Here is a 12,649-nt window from a genome sequence, read left to right as displayed (position 1 = left end):
ATCCAAAGTTGTCCAAATCTGTTGCTTTATAATGTCTACCCCACAGTATCAGTTCTGTATTTGCAACCACATGGAAAAATACACTTCTTCTTCTGACAACCTTCTGATTCCTTGAATAATTCCATCTTGCCTCCTTATGCTCAAACTGGTCATCTTTAATTTTTTTTTTTTTTAATAAAGTGGCTAAGAAGCCCACGCTATTCTTGACATCCTCCCCCCTAGAAATGTATTGGTAGAAAATTTAATTAATTTAAACAGAATAAAGTTAAAAATGTTAAACTTGGTAACCTGGCACTCTTCTGAGCTCCTGTGGTTCAGTAACACAGAATTGGTTAAGAAACTTAACTTTGTGCCCCTGTCCCTGAAATATGCCACATGGGGAATCAACTCGATGGCACTGGGGTGGGGGTGGAGGAAGAATGACGTTAGGGAGTGTTGGGGATTGGGTTGAGGGGTGTGGTGATCAGACTGAAGATCAGAGAAAGCTTTATGCTGAGGCAGCCTGTTCTCCAGGAGGAATCCTTAAGAAGGGGCTGTGTGCTTGCTCAGGCTGAAGGTGGGCTGAAGCTAAGGATCCTGGAGGAAGGAGAGAAACTTCACCAAAGTTTGGCTGAAAAGCATTTTGTCCCACCTGATCTATGGACACAGGCAGTTCAGCTCATCATTTCTGAAGAAAATAATGGCTATTTGGGGGGTCCTTTTAGGCAGGCAAGGGGGCTCCACTGAGTCTTATCTAAGTCATATGTGGAAGGACGTTTCTTTGCAATTAGGCCATTCTCAAAACACAGAGGTTTTGGGGGATTTCTTCTCTCCCATCCGCCACTGTTTCCTAGGACCACAGGGCTCAGGTAAAATTTAACAATATCAGCACTTAATAAATATTTATTAAATGGATGACTTAATGGATGAATGAATATCTAATCTAATTTTTACCAAAAGGAAATATTGAGTCTAAGCCAGCCAGTCAAGAACATGACTCTTAACCTGTGCATCCCAAATGAGACCCCGGGGAGCAAAGGAGGGTTGGAGACACAGCTTGCACTTGTGGCTGTAATGCAGCTTCCTGGTCCAAAGTTCAAGCCTAGAATGGGAGAGTCACCCCAGGAATTTGGGGCACAAACATGAACCCCATCAAGGCAGGGATGTATGGCCTACCTGCCCCTAGCACTTTTGAGACAGAGAGACCAGGACCACCAGATCAGCTTCTCACAGGGGCCCTAAAACAATACTGAGATCCTAATCCTCCCAGCAGGGATTATCTAAGGGAAATAAGGACAGCAGTCACCAGTGTGGAGTCACATCCCAATGCCTCCAGAGGCCAGCTGCTGACAGGCTTGAGAAGTGGGCAGGGGGTCCCAGGAGATCATGCCTCACCTACAGGCATTCAGGTTCACATTGTTAATAAATATTAGGTCAACCCAAGAGCATTAACAACCTGTGTTATGCAAATGAGACAACCTTGCTTGCTGAAAGTGAAAAGGACTTGAAGCACTTGCTAATGAAGATCAAAGACCACAGCCTTCAGTATGGATTGCACCGCAACATAAAACAAAAATCCTCATAACCGGACCAATAAGCAACATCAAGATAAATGGAGAAAAGATTGAAGTTGTCAAGGATTTCATTTTACTTGGATCCACAATCAACAGCCATGGAAGCAGCAGTCAAGAAGTCAAAAGACGCGTTGCATTGGGTAAATCTACTGCAGAGGACCTCTTTAAAGTGTTGAAGAGCAAAGATGTCATCCTGAGACTAAGGTACATGAAAATACCAAGCCATGGTATTTTCAATCGCATCGTATGCATGTGAAAGCCGGACAATGAGTAAGGAAGACCGAAGAGGAACTGGTGCCTTTGAACTGTGTTGGAGAAGAATATTGAATATACCATGGACTGTGCTCCTTTTTGCCAAAAGAAGGAACAAATCTGTCTTGGAAGAAGTACAACCAGAATGCTCCTTAGAAGCAAGGATGGCGAGACTGCGCCTTATGTACTTTGGACATGTTGTCACGAGGAATCAGTCCCTGGAGAAGGACATCATGCTTGGCAGAGTACAGGGTCAGTGGAAAAGAGGAGACCCTCAACGAGGTGGATTGACACAGTGGCTGCAACAATGAGCTCAAGCATAACAACGATTGTGAGGATGGCTCCGCACCAGGCAGTGTTTTGTTCTGTTGTGCATAGTGTCACTATGGGTCAGAATCGACTCGACGGCACCTAACAACAACAACAAGAACATTTATCTTTAGCAGAATTGTGTTTAAGAGTTTTTAATGGGAAAATTATAATCATTATATAGTGTCCTTCCTTATCCTTTGTGGTGGATTTTGCTTTAAAGTCTATTTTGTCAGAAATTAATATTGCCACTCCTGCTCTTTTTTGATTGTTATTTGCTTGATATATTTTTTCCATCTTTTGTGTTTTAGTTTGATTTTGTCTTTAAGTCTAAGTTGTGTCTCCTGTAGGCAGCATATAGATGGATCCTGTTTTTTACTTTTTTTTTAATCCATTCTGCTACTCTCTGTCTCTTTATTGGTGCTTTTAGTCCATTTACATGCAGTGTAATTATAACTGGGGTTCTGGGATGAGTTTAGTGCTATCATTTTGATGTTTTTGTGTGTGTGTGTTGTTGACAATTTTTTTCCACTTAATTTTCTGTGCTGAGTTTTTTTTCTTTGTATATATATTGTCTTTTCCTCTTTTTCGTTGTTGCTTTTTTATTTGCTGAGTCTTTATGTTTTTCTTATTTTTTATTTTGATGTATAGGATTGTTAGATTCTTTTGTGGTTACCTTAATATTTACCTCAATTTTTCTAAGTTTAAACCAAAATTTTATTTCTTTATATTGCCTTGACTTCCTCTCCATATGAAAGATCTATGACTATATTTTTTGGTCCCTCTTTTTTGACTTAGTGTTGTCATCTTTTACGTAATGATGTCTCTGCATCTCTGTTTTGAGTGCTTTATCTTGATTTATTTTTGAGATTTCCCTATCTGGGCTGATATCTAGTTGCTCTGTCCTGTGTTGTAGTCTTGGGTTGTCATCAGTTGATTTCCTAACTGGAGGACTACCTTTAGAATTTCTTGTAATTTTGGTTTAGTTTTTGCAAATTCCCTAAACTTCCGTTTATCTGGAAATGTCCTAATTTAGCCTTCATATTTGAGAGACAGTTTTGCTGGATATATAATTCTTGGTTGGCAATTTTTTTTTTTCCTTCAAGTCTTTATATTTGTCATCCCATTGCCTTCTTGTCTGTATCATTTCTGCTGAGTAGTCCTAGCTTAGTCTTATTGACTCTCCTTTGTAATTGACTTTTTTTTTATCCCTAGCCACTCTTAAAATTCTCTTTTTATCTTTGGTTTTGGCAAGTTTGATTATAATATGTCTTGGTGACTTTTGGGGGGGATCTACCTTGTGTGAGGTTCTATGAGCTTCTTAAATAGCTATCTTCTCATTTTTCATAATATCAGGGAAGTTTTCTGCCAAAAATCTTCAACAATTCTCTCTGTATTTTCTGTTATTCCCCCCGTTCTGGTGCTCCAATCACTGGTATGTTATTTCTCTTGATAGAGTACCACGTAATTCTTAGGGTTTGTTCATTTTTAAAAATCCTTTTATCTGATTTTTCCTCAAATATGTTGGTGTCAAGTGCTTTTTCTTCAATCTCACTAATTCTACCTTTCGTTTCCTCAATTTTACTCCTCTGACTTCCTATTGACTTGTCTAATTCTGAAATTTTTTTGTTAATCTTCTGGATTTCTGTTTGCTGTCTCTCTATGGATTCTTGCAGCCTATTAAATTTGTCATCATGCTTTTCTCTAATCTTCTTAAGTTCCTCTAATGCCATGTCTGTGCATTCCTTGGCTTGTTCTGCATTTTGCTGATCTCCTTCCTGATCTCTTGAAGAGTTCTGTGTATTAATATTTTGTGTTCTACCTCTGGTAGTTACAGGAAGTTATCTTCATTCTGAAGATTTCTTGATTCTTTTTTGGGGGAGCTTGCTGAAACCATCATGGTCTGCCTCTTTATGTGATTTGATATTGACTGTTGTCTTAGAGCCATCAATAAATTATTGTATTTATTTATTTTAAGTTTGCTTACTGTGTCCTAGCTTCTTTTTTTTGAAATGCCCAAATAGGCTGCTCAAGCAAGCCAGTTTGAATATTGGCAACTTTGACCCTGTCACCAGGCGGCTAGAGCTTTTACTAGGTATGTGAGCTCAGGAGTTTGTTTATTGTTCTTGTATGGATTCAGTTCAGGTTTCCAGATAGTCAGTTACCAAGTGTGTGGTGCAAGCTCTCACCTAAAGTCTTGGATGAGTAGCTGTGATTTGTGTAGGCTCAGGTATCTGGTTGTAGTATGGGGTCATGTGTTGAGAAGTGAGGTCACTGATAATAGCCTCTGAGTGTCTGTGAGGAAAGCATGTCCCTCTTCTCTAGAGCACGTAGGTGGGTGGGTTTTGCAGCTGGACTATGAGCACCCAATTCTGTTGGCTGTAAGGACTGGGAGACACCACTATCCTTGGACCCCTGTTGAGGGTGGGTAGGTGGTGTGGGTGAAGCCACCAGTCCTCAGGCCCCTGATATGGGTAGGCGAGGACCCTGCTTAATAGTCACAATGGTGTCAAAAGTAAAAAACCTGCCTGTCCACCATATAGCTGAAACTGTTGGAGTTAGACTTCGGGTATATGTACTGTTGTACGGTGCTAATGAGGATCTATGCTGTTGAAATGGGCCCACACAGGGATGAAAGGCGTTCAAAGTCCATGGATTGCTTAAACTTGTGCATAGGCAAAGGAAGGTTTCTGTCCGGAGTTCCCAGCTTCAGGGAGCCAGCAGATTATTTTTTCCCTGTGTTTGTAAATTTGTTCCTTCTCCAAGGCTAGGAGGATGCCCCAGGGTATGTGACAGGTCCTACTTCCAGCCCAGGGAAAGTGGCTACCACTGAAGTTGGCTTGGGACTGGTGCAGAGTAGGGAAGGATCACTTAAAACTGACAGAGTTTTTTCCAAAGGGATGTTTTTTGGTCCTCAAAGTAGATTAGATGCAAGTACTTATGCCGAGAGCACCATTTTTCACAGATTCTGAAGGTAGAAGTGAACTCTCCATCACCGGATCTCTCCCAATGTGGAAAATGCATCCCGAACATTACTGCTTGTCTCACTGCACCTGTGCCAGGAGAATTGACTTACAGGGTGCAAGTTCCTAACTAGGTTAGGTCTGGCAACTGCTCACTGCTTCTGAACCGTCTCCCCTCCACCCCACCGCCCCAACGGCTCAGTCCGATTCCTCAACTTTGCCTTTGATGTTCAGGGCTCCTAGATTGTCATATATAATGGATTCACTTTTTTTTGGGGGGGGGGGGTCTTAGTTGTAAGAGGGACCGCAGGAAGCATCTGACTATTCCACCATCTTGTCCCCTTAATGGAAAAATTATAATGTGTTCCATCCTAACCTAAGATTCCCAAACAATTTTCACAGGTGAAAAAAAATACATCAATTGAACATTGGAAACAATTTTATACAAGTGAGAAGCAATCATTTCAAAGTAAATAAATGCATTTTTATGTACAAATGTAACCTAATGAAGGATTGAAATCATAGTACTTCCACAGGAGGATGAGGAGACATGATGGGGTGGGTGGAGGAGTGGAGAGAGTCATTTTTTGAATGGCGTATTCTCTCTGTACTGTTTTCTTCATCAGTTTTTCAAAGTTTTTGTATCTTATGGTTACCACTTAAAAAAAATTAAGTCATAGCTTAGAAAAACATCTTTAGGGCAGAATAAAAGTTACACATAAGAAGGTTTGGAATAAGTGGAAAAAGCAGTATTTCTGAATGGCCCTCTCCGTGAACATCTGTGAAGCATTCAGTTTTGCACTCATCTGCACTTGGCAGACAAGTCAAATAGCTTCCATATGAAATTCTCCAACTAGAACCTGTTGGGGAAAGTAAATGGAAGTATGCCTTTGCTTTAAAATTATGTTTTGTTTTGTCTTATGTTCTTATACCATTTTTCAAACAACTCCACTTTTAAAAATCTTTTCTTTTTTATTGAACTTTAGATGAAGACTTACAGAACTAGTTTCTTATCAAACAATTAGTACACACATTGTTGTTTGACATTGGTTAACAACCCCACGACATGTCAACACTCTCCCTTCTCAACCCTGGGTTCCCTATTACCAGATTTCCTGTTCCCTCCTACTTTCTGCTCCCTGCCCCAGGGCTGGTGTGCCCCTTTAGTCTTGTTTTTTTTTCCCATGGGTCTGTTCAATCATTGGCTGAAGGGTGGACCTCAGGAGTGCCCTCATTACTGAGCTGAAAAGATGTCTGGGGGCCATACTCTCAGGGTTTCTCCAGTCTCTGTCAGGCCAGCAAGTCTGGTCTTTCTTTTTGAGTTAGAATTTTGTTCTACATTTTTCTCCAGCTCTGTCTGGGACCCTCTATTGTGATCTCTATCAGAGCAGTCAGTGGTGGTAGCTGGGCATCATCTAGTTGAACTGGACTCAGTTTGGTGGAGGCCATGGTAGATGTGGTCCATTAGTCCTTTGGACTAATCCTTCACTTGTGTCTTTAGTTTTCTTCATTCTTCCTTGCTCCCAAAAGGGTAAGACCAGTGCAGTATCCTAGATGGCCACTCACAGGCTTTTAAGACCCCAGATGCTACTCACCAAAGTAGAATGTAGAACACATTCTTCCTAAACTCTGTTATGCCAATTGAGCTAGATGTTCCCTGAGACCATGGTCCCCACAGCCCTCAGCCCAGCAATTCAGTCTCTCAGGGAGTTTGGATGTGTGTATGGAGCTACCATGGCTTTGCCTTGTACAGGTTGTGCTGGCTTCCCCAGTATTGTGCACTGTCTTACCCTTCACCAAAGTTACTGCTTATCTTTTGTCTATTAAGTGTTTTTCTATCCCTACCCCTCCCCTCCCTTGTAACCATCAAATATTGTTTCTTTTTGTATGTAAACCCTTTCATGAGTTTTTACAGTAGTGGTCTCATATAATATGTCCTTTTGTGATTGACTTATTTCACTCAGCACAATGTCCTGTGCTGAGTTCCTTTGTTTGTGGATTCCTTTTTCATTTCTTTTGTTTCTGTAGATTTTTTTTTTATTATTGAGACTTTATGTTTCTCTTCTTTATTTTGATGAGTAGGTTTGTTGACTTTCTTTGTTGTTACCCTGAAATTTACGCTTATCTTCCTAGGTTTGAACCAGACTATTATTACTTGATATCACCTTGCCTTCCTCTCCATTACAGAATTCTATACCTACACCATTTATTCTCTCTTTTATTGTTCTGACGTTGTTGTCATTTACAGATTAACCCCTCTGGTTCCCTGTTGCAATTGTTTTGGTTTTGGATAGTCCTTGAGAGTTCATTTCCTGGGTTGGTATCTGGCTGGTACAGTCTTGCATCCTACATTCAGGCTGTGGTCTGATGTTGTTTGTTCTCAGACCGAAGGACCCCGTTCAATAATTCTTGTAAGCTTTGTCTTTACATATTCCCTTAATTTCTGTTTATCTGGAAATGTCCTAATTTCACCATCATATTTGAATGAAAGTTTTGCAGGATATATTATTTTTGGTTAGTAATTTTTTTCTTTCAAGGTTTTATATATGTCATCCCATTGTCTTCTTGCCTGCATGGTTTCTGCCTAATAATCAGAGTTTAGTCTTATTGTTTCTCCTCTGTATGTGACTTTTTGTTTTTCTCGAGCTGCTCACAGGATTTTTTCTTTGTCTTTGGTTTTAGCAAGTGATTATGAAATGCCTTGGTGTTTTTCTTTTGGGGTCTATCTTATTTGAGGTTCTTTGAGCTTCTTGGATAGTTGGCTTTTCATCATTCATGATGTTAGGGAAATTTTCTGTCAGCAATTCTTCAATGATCCTTTCTGTTTTCCTGTTCTGGAACTCCGATCACTTGCAAAATTTTTGCTTTTGATTGTATCCGACATAATTCTCGGGGTTTCTTCATTTTTCTTCATTCTTTTTTCTGATTTTTCCTCAAAAAGCGTTGTATCCAAGTGTTTGTCTTCAATTTAGCTGATTCTGTCTTCTGTCATTTCAGACCTGCTCTTCAGTCCTTCTATGACACTGTCCATTTCTGAAATCTTGTTGTTTATCTGTTGTATTTCTAATTGTTGCTTTTGTATGATTTCTAATTGTGAATTTATTTTGGTATTTTTTTCCTGTATTACTTTGCTGAATTGTTCCATTTTTTGGTCTGTATTTTCCATGAATTTGTCTCCCTTTTCCAAAAATCTATTTTTTCCTCGTTTTTGTCTGCTTTTTGTTTCAACTCTTAGATTGCTTTCACTATAGAGATTTGAATTCCCTGTCAGGTAGTTCTAGTGCCTTTTCTTCTACTGGAAAGTCATATGGGGTTTTATTTTGGACACCTACTGGACCCATCATGTCCTATTTTTTATATGTTTTGATATTGTTAGCTGTCTTCAGGACATTCAGTAGTTATTTTCTTCATTTCTTGATTGTAGATTTGTTTTGTCCTGCTTTTTTGTTTTATTTGGTTATGTCTGAGCAGGTGGCTGTGTGTTCTTTGTTGTTTGCTCATCTGTAGTCATGATACTTTTCACCACCTTGTCCAATGGGCAAGGCCAGTCATTCAGCTATGGTGCAACAGGGCAGATCCAGCTGAAGGGGAGGGGCTGGAATGGGTTGTTTGAGGCGCATACTAGGGCCCACAGAGCGGGCCAGGAATCAGTGCTGGGCAGGTTCCAGTAGGCTGTGTCTTTGCTGCTTGGGGGTGTGATGCTCAGTGCAGGGTGCATGTAGGCAGGAAGAGGGGGGAGGTTGTGATGTGTGGAGCTGATAGGGGTGTGGGAAAGAGGAGACAGATGGGAGAAAAACAGGAGCCAAAAATAAACAAAGAAAGAGAAAAAAAAAAAAAGAGTGCTAAGGGACCTTGTCATTGGAGTGGAGAGATGAGAAACTGAGAAAAGAAGAAAAACAAAAAGAAAAAGTGAAAAAGAAAGAAGAAAATAACTAGATAAAAATTTGGAAAAGAAAAGAAAAGCCTGGAGTCCCACCAGTGGTGAAGCTAAGACTGGGGAAGTGGCTCCCAGGGTGCGTAGTATACCCTGGCTAGAGGGGGTATAGAACTCACATAGCACCAGGTATTCAGGAGACAGGAAAAGAAGATAAGTGTAGACAAATGAGAACTGAGAAATGAAGACAGAAAGGGAAAAAGAGAAAGAAAAGAAAGAAAGAAGAAAAAAAGAAATGCCCCCATGGAGCCCACCTACACCACTGGGCATATTGGGGGAGTGGCTTCTAAGCTGTGCAGTGCTGCCCACCTAGAAGGGGATCCCAAGCCGTGAAAAGAGAAAGAAAACAAACATACAAAACAGAAAAAAGCAAAGCAAAACAAGGAAAAAAAAAGCCCCGGGGATCTCATCAGTGTGGCGTCATGGACCGGAGAAGTGGTTCGCCAGTGGAGCACAGCTTCATAGCATCTCAAGAAGAAGCAAAGATGGCACACGGAGCCAGGTGTTCCAGAAAAAGGAGGGGGAGGTGGTAGGAGGCACAGAAGAAACCAAAAGAAACAGAAAGTACCAACACCAGCTCAGGGGCCCTGCCAGTGTGGGCATGGTGAATCCAAGCAGCCTGAGGCCAAAGCAGTTGCTTCCAGGCCAAGAGACTGGAGCTGGCAGGCAGTGGAGGAGGCCCAAGGGAGATGAAAAGGGTGGAGCTTAGGAAAGCATATATCGCTCTTTACCAGGTGCTCTTCCTCCAGCTGGGAGCTCCAGGAAGCTGTTTTCCCACGCTCCCTGTCTGCCGATCCCTGACTCGAGTCCCAGATGGCGGATCCGTGCTGCGTTAGCTGATGGGGCTCTCTGCATGTATCTCTCCTCGCTCTCTGTCTTCTGTCAGATTCTTATTCCATTTGGTGCTTGCCTGAGTTCTCTATCTCTTCATTTGGCACTTCAGGTTCCAGGAATGACGTTTGTCTCTGCTTTACTTAGTTTTTCAGGTGTTTGCTGTGGAGGGATGGCGTGTGCTTCTGTCTATGGTGCTGTGTTGGCTGGAAGTTTCAACTCCATTTGTTTTTGACTCTTTACTTTCAGGATGTACCAAAACAAAAGAGTTGTCGGAGCAATGACCTAAATCTCAGGAGCCTGTTCTCATCAAGCATGGTGCTGGTCCTGCGAATGAGGCTGAATTGTGGAGCACAGCCGTCTAGAGAGGGGGGCAGACATATTGTAGACAAACACACACAGAACATGGAGTGTCACAGAGATGACAGAGGGTGGAGCTGTGGCAGGAAGGGCAGTCCAGGGACACTTCTTAGAGGTCCAGAAAGACTCTTTGGGACAGATACAATGAGCACACCATTCTCACAGAGGGAAGTCAGACATCTGGAGGCCAAGAGGAATGCATCCCAAGGACAGCAGACAGCCTGTGCAAAGGTCCTGGGGTTGAAAAGAGCCCTGAGTTCAGAGATCAGCAAAAGAGTGAGTGTGATCAGAACCTGGTGAGACAGTAGAGCGGTGGGGGTACCCCTGGGGTAATGGGCAGGGCCGGGTGGTAGAGCACATCACCCTGAAGTTAGCGCTGGAGGTTTGACTCCAGGGCTGATGAGAAGCCACTGAAGGATTTAAAACACGGGAAGGATGGGATCTGGTTCATGCGAGATGGGGTCTGAATTCACCCAGCTTCTTGCCAAGCATCAACCTCCACGGCTGCACGTACCACATCTGTGCAAATGATTGTTCCTTCTTCATTTTATGTGAGCAGGACAGTCATGGCCCTTTCTGGTGTTTGAGACACATAGATACAGAGATTGACTGGGTGGTGCAAATGGTTAAGTGCTCAACTTGTAGTGGAAAGCCTGTGGTTAAAACCCACCCAGAAGCCCTTTGGAAAACTGGCCTGGCCCTCTGCTTCTGAAAGGCCCCAGTCTTGAAAACCCTGTGGAGTAGGTGTACTCTGACACAGACGTGGTCACCAGGATTTGGAACTGACTCAATGGCAACCAACAACAATGCTGCCAAGGATGAGCCAACCTTTCTCTGACACCTCATGTTCATATGTCACAGATCGAACGCGTTCTTTTCCGCCCTCCCGCATCTGTCCTTCCTATGGTGCTCCAACTGTGTCTAGAATTCTAGACTCCAGTCTCTCTCTCATTCTCCCGGGTTGACCTGAGTGCTCAGGGCTTTAAATCCTACAACTTGGTTTTGAATCTGATTCCCTCGCTTACTAGTTGTGTGGCCTTTGGAAAATTACCTAACCTCCATCAGCCTCGGATTCATCACTCATTAAATATGGAAAATGTTCCGATTACCTCCTCTTCACCCCGTTGGTGGAGGGCCCCCCACCCCCGAATAGTGGGAGGTGGCCTCGAACACAACACCTGACCCTGGACGGATGAGATCCACAGCAGCTTAGTCCCCCTTACTCACAGCCTGGGGAGGGGGCACCACAGTATCACCTTGGTTTCAAACACCCTGAACGGTTCATCTCCTCCTCTCTACTGAGTATCTTTGGAGCAGGGAATAAATCTTACATTTCTGCTTTCTTGGCAAAGAACAAAGGCAGACAATGCGTTCAGTGCATTTTTCTGAATTCAGAGTAGGATGAGAGGACGTGGCTACTAAATGAATTAGTTGGACGGTATCTCATTGTGAGGTTGCTGTCAGGATTTCAGTGTTTTAAGGTGTTCACGCGCCCTCTAGAGTTCAAAGCCGAAATTGCAGTAACACGAATCGAAATATTTGCATGGTAAATTCGCAAGGTGAGTAGCTCTTGGCGATTCCTGCATTGAAGCCTGCACCAAACCTGGCCTCAGGGAAGACCTCGTGTCGTGTGTTCATGGCAGAGCAATTATCGCACCAATAACATAATGATTAAATATTTTTCAGCCTCTTTCACTTTAATGAAATGTTTAGCAATAGGAGAGACACAAGTGGGTTTTTAAAGTCTCACCCCACTTCTCCACACCTCATTTTTGCTTGGCTCATTTACTCTCAGTCTCTGTAAAAGAAAACACTTTTTCCCTAACTCTTTGGGATCTTGCAGGCCTTATGGTCAGAATGTTCTCTCTATTATAATAGACCCCTCCCCTTATTGTAATAGTCCCTTCCCCCCTTTCCTTTCTGAATAAAGCCTCTCCCTGTGAAAGCCAAAAGGAGCCCTAGTGGTGCTGCGGTTAAGCACTAGGCTGCTAAATGAAAGGCTGGAGGTTCAAATCTAGCAGCCACTCCGTGGGAGAAAGATGTGGCAATTGGCTCCCTAAATATTTACAGCCTTGAAAACCCTATGGGGCAGTTCTACTCTGTCCTACAGCGTTACTATGAGTCAGAATCGACTGGGCTGCAATGGGTTTGGGTTTAGTTTTTTGTTATCAAGTCTGGATTTGTTTTTGCTTGTTTGACGTACTGATACTGCTTTGACCTTTGGCTTTCTGATCTTTAACATACAAGGGTGTGGATAAACCTACCTGTGTGTGTGTTCTCCCAAAAGGGACGATTTGTGAGAACTTTATTTCTAGAACAGAGACTTTTCATTCTGGACTAGGACTCCGCAGTCCCACAGTTGATAGCAGCTCCCCTGGCCTCAGGGTTGGACAGGTGGCCAGGGGTCTGCACACCTTGCTCTTGGCTTTTCCAAGGCCAGTGGAGCC

Source organism: Elephas maximus, chromosome 1, assembly GCF_024166365.1.
Source record: "Elephas maximus indicus isolate mEleMax1 chromosome 1, mEleMax1 primary haplotype, whole genome shotgun sequence".
Lineage (NCBI taxonomy): Eukaryota > Metazoa > Chordata > Mammalia > Proboscidea > Elephantidae > Elephas > Elephas maximus.
This window is presented reverse-complemented; position numbering follows the sequence as displayed.